The sequence below is a fragment of the Papaver somniferum genome, chromosome 7 (assembly GCF_003573695.1).
Source record: "Papaver somniferum cultivar HN1 chromosome 7, ASM357369v1, whole genome shotgun sequence".
NCBI classification, from domain to species: Eukaryota; Viridiplantae; Streptophyta; class Magnoliopsida; order Ranunculales; family Papaveraceae; genus Papaver; species Papaver somniferum.
In genome coordinates this window covers 27,861,888-27,866,724 of record NC_039364.1, presented here as the reverse complement: position 1 = coordinate 27,866,724, position 4,837 = coordinate 27,861,888, and the positions used below count along the sequence as shown (strand labels likewise).

The 4,837-nt window shown below is 38.1% G+C and overlaps 1 pseudogene; it reads right to left on the bottom strand.

The window, feature by feature from the left end:
- Positions 1-1,321: 1,321 nt before the first annotated feature.
- Positions 1,322-3,171, bottom strand: LOC113294429 (annotated as a pseudogene).
- Between the last annotated feature and the right edge of the window lie 1,666 nt (positions 3,172-4,837).

Genomic DNA, 4,837 nt, shown 5'->3' with positions numbered 1-4,837 from the left:
CCAATCTATGTCAAAACTAAAAACCCAAGCAAACAATGAGTGTCAAACAAATAAGATATCAGCCTTCCAATCATTGTCTGCCCTTGTTTGGAGATCACTAGCTCGAGCACGTTGTTTACTCGAAGATGAAGAAACATCTTGTACGATATGCATCGATGATAGATGGAGATTGGATCCTTCGCTGTCTAGGGACTACTTCGGATGTTACATGAACACGCTGGTTGTTAAAACGAAGGTAAGGGAGCTACTTAGCAATAACCTTGGTGCATCTGCTTTGGCTCTGCATGATGCTGTATCTGGACACAGTGACGAAAGCATTCGGAGGTGGTTTAATGATTGGAAGAAAACACCCAAGATTTCTCTACTTGGACCGCAGTACGATCAGTGCACTATGCTCGTGGGAGGCTCACCAAGATTCGATGCCTATGAATGTGATTTTGGTTGGGGTAAGCCCATGGCTGTTCGTTCTGGTTGGACTTTTAAGTTTAGTGGCAATGTGTGGGCATATCCAGGTCGTGACAGCAAAGGGAGTGTGGATCTTGAGATTTGTCTTTCTCCAAAAGACATGTCCGCACTTGAATGTGACGAAGAATTTATGAACGCAGTTACAACCAAGGACACGCAGGTAGCTGGGCGCAAATAGAGGTACCACTTTCCGTTGCAACAAAAAAAGAACAGTTCAAAACTGTACGAGTAGTATATGTAATTAAGTGTTCTCGTGGCGCAAAATAAGAGCGATCAATGTTGTATCAAAATGGCGGAGATGAAAGACACAATGTGTATTTATATCATTACCATTGTTTCTACTGGTTGCTACCGTTAGTGTTTTTTCTTTTAAGAAAATTTGAGAAACAGGTTACACAACTGAATGGTGTAAAAGATGTGCTAGCAAGGTCTTAACTATGCTTTGCTAGCACAAAACAGCACATCACATTGGCATAGTATCTTAATAATTGCAGGTTACCGAGTTCAATGCTTAAATTGACCAAGCCTAATGCTAGTACAGAAAAACATTTTCCTTGCACAATTTTGAATGGTCTTGTGCTACTTAATTGCATGTCAATTTCATTTTTCTGTCAGAAGTTTAATTAGTTATAAATATTAGAGTTGTGTGTGTAAATGAGTAACCATAAATCATGGCATAGCTGTAAATTAGAGAGTTGAGCTAGCTATTAAAGGATATTTTAACATTTTAATTGATACTGTACGGTACATAGTGCTTAGTTGACTATTTTTTCTTGCAACAACGACAACAATAACAACAGCAACAGTGACACCAACGAGCAGCAGAATACACAAAGACATTGAAGAGCTCTAAGTATCAGACACCTTCACTGTGTCGCTGACAAGCACAATTTTCTTTCCCAATATCGACAGAAATACAAAATGCTTGCACCTTTCCCTTCCCTGACCACGTTGAACGTTTCTCAATCAGATCGTTTAAGAAATCATCCAATTTCTCGATAGTGACATTCGGCATAACAACAATATGAGCAATGTTTCCCTGACAAGCGAGTTGCCACTTTTGAATAAGCTCTTCATTTTGTGGCCTTTCAAAGACAACAATATTACTAAATTCATTTAGCATGGCACCTATCCCTTCAGCACGTAGACGGTCTCTCAAATACTGGGCATTCGTGAGGCAAATTTGAACTTCTTTTTGAATTCCCCGGTAGCCTTTATGGTTCAGTGCATACCAGAGGTAAATTGGTGCATGACCACTGGGGCCACCCGTGATTGTGGCATCTCGGGAACCTATGTACTCAACGTCCCTTGAGAGAGCATAGATGTGACTTAGTCTTGTTATCTGAACACCACAAGGCATTGGACATCCAACGAACTTGTGGCCGAAAACACTAATACTCCCAATTGGCTTCTTAAATGAGATTTTTGGAGCCTGTTTAGTGTCCAGAAAAACATATATAAGAAAAAAAAAAAAAAAAGATTGACATGAAAGCAGATGGACAACTTAACGCATAGAGTTTCTCTCGTAGTCTCTTTGAATATAGAAAACTTTTGTACTTGCATTGAGAGAGAGAGAGAGAGAGAGAGCTCACATGTTTAACAAAGGGCATCATCAAGCCAAATAGAGCCCCATCACAATGAATGTCTACCTGTCTTCGGAGAAACCAATTGTTTTAAGGGTTTCTATTACGAGATCGAGATTGTCAACACCTCCTTTAACAGTGGTTCCTGCAAAAGATATGTAGACATGAGAGCTGATCTACTGATTCAAATGGATGGAACTTGCAACAATTATCATGGGGACAGTATATACCAATGGCGCACCTATATTGACGTTAACTATAGCTGGGTTGTTCTTATTACGGAGTAGTTTGGCTTTGAAATCTGCATAATCTATTTCCCCAGAGATCAGAGTGTTAACTTTTACACACTTCATTCTGTACATTCGCGCCGCTTTAAAAACAGAATAATGTGAATCTTCTGATGCATATAAAATTCCATCAGGAAAAGCTTCCCTCCTGACAAACCCAAACACAAAAAGTTTTAGTTTGACAGCGCTTAAAATGAACCTCACCTTTCAAGAAATAAGCAAGATGGAACAAGAGTACCCACCCTAAAAGAATACCCTGAAAATTGCCTTCTGTACCACCATTTGTAATGTATCCCCAATATTCATGATTTTCTATTCCCCAGAGTCGGGCAAACCACTCTAATACACTCACTTCAAACTGCCGGGAATGGACAGCATAGCTGCTTTCAATAAAGGGATCACCGCAATTGTTGATGTAGAAATTTTGCAGGCTCCAAAGAACGCCATAATCGAAGTCCAGATTAAATGGAAAACCTGTATGACTATGAGTTCAGTGCCTCATAAGAAAATTATATGAGTGTGCATGCAAACTTGAGGAACCAATGTTTCGTTAAGTACATACCTAAGTGATGTTTGGTCCTTTCAGTGATGGAGCTTTCGTATATAGCTAGTACATTAGCCATATACGCTTCTCTTTCTGAAGTGTTTTCTCCGCCCCCCTCAGGCTCAGTAACGGCATGGGGAAATATTGTATCAACGATTTCTTTCCCTGCTACATTTTCAGCCAAAACAACTGCAGCAAAATCCTCTGGTAAAGATGCACTTCTCCAATTAAATTCGTCAGACGGTACAGATACTTCAAATTCAGCTCCAGGCACCCCAACACTTCCAACCATGATTACTGTGAAGAATGTGAAAGAAATGTGGGAGAAAAGAAAGAGAGAATCATGAAGAATGCAAGAGCATGTGAAAATTTATATAGCTGTGGTTTGCATACGACTTTGGACATATCTGAAATATGTAGTGAAATAAACTAAACACGATACAGCAACTGATATTAGCCGTCTACGTAAGCGCTATACTTTTTTCTTCTTAATCACCCAGTTGATCAGTGAAACTGTTGGATTAACGATCCCGTCTTAAACTAATCAGACGACTTATTTATTTTTCCTCTTTCAGTTTCCTTTTGATTAAAGTTAACGGGCGTTACCACTATTTTAAGTTCATATGACTGCGCCTCTCATTTTTGAGGTGGTTTCCCTTTTGTTCAAAGTTAACGAGCGTTACCATATTTTTCTCTTCTAGTTTCGTTTTAGTTCTTGATTATTTGCAAGTGGAGATTAATAAGATATTTTGAATATGGAGATTAACATAATTGTAAGATTTTATAAATTGGGACTATGATTTTGGATCAAAATTATAGAGGATAGGTTATCAATATATTTATGATGGTAAGAGTTCAATAAAAAGAAAGATATCATAGGATTTTATTTTGAAAACTATTAACCAGTGGACTTATCGTTATAACATCATAAATAAGAAAGTTACCGTAGGATTTCACCGTTCTTTAAGTGAGGGATCATGCATCACATTTCCCTCCTCCTTTTTACTTAAAGGGTGTCTAACGGTTCTTTCTTTTGGCTGAGTATGATCAAAAGTTTTTCTATCCTGCATCAAGTCAAAAAGATATAAAGAGACACACTCCTTGTACTTCAAGATCACTCTTAATGATGGCTTGTTACCATTATCTCTGCTTTCATATATTTTTTCACCCCCAGTAATACACAATTACTAGCTACTTGTAGTTGCAGGAAATCCTACAACCACACCCTTAATGAAATCTTAATAACAATTCAAATAATCATCTTAAAATTCATACATTTATTCATAGAATCTTCAATATGGTTACAAGAGTTGAAATGAACTCTAACTTGGAGAACAAATAATCTTTCTCTCTCTTAAATTCCAAGTCTAAGCTCTCAAAAATATCTCTCCCTTTAGATGGTCGCTCGGTCCCTTTTATAGGGATTTTACATAGTGGGTGACAGCTAATAAAGCCCTTATTTTCGGATCTGTCGTGCGTCATTAACGCACGTTTACTTTGACTTTTCTCGCACGTACTCTATAACTTCACACGATCATCACACTTTACGCGTGATCCTTCTGACGTCATCTGATACGTCATACTAGATATACTGAACGCGATAATCTTCGCCCGTTTATTGAATCATTAATTCGCATGCTTAGTGGGTGTGCCGTATTTTGTATCTACATTTTGCCTCTTCTCATATCGTTTCTTTGGAAAGGGAGCGATATGAGAAACTCCAATTTACAATGCCACACTTATTCACCTCTTCATATTCTTATCATCCGACAAGTTTCCGTGATTTGAGTGTAACCGTCTACACATATTGATTTTCTCCCTTTTTACCGGCACGTTCGAATTTAACCGGTCACTTTTTTCATCTATTTATTAACCAAATTTGAGGAGAGATGATCTTTTCTTCTTTATTTCATCTTCCCTTCTTGTCTCTGTGAATTCTCTGTAAATCTTTATCTTCT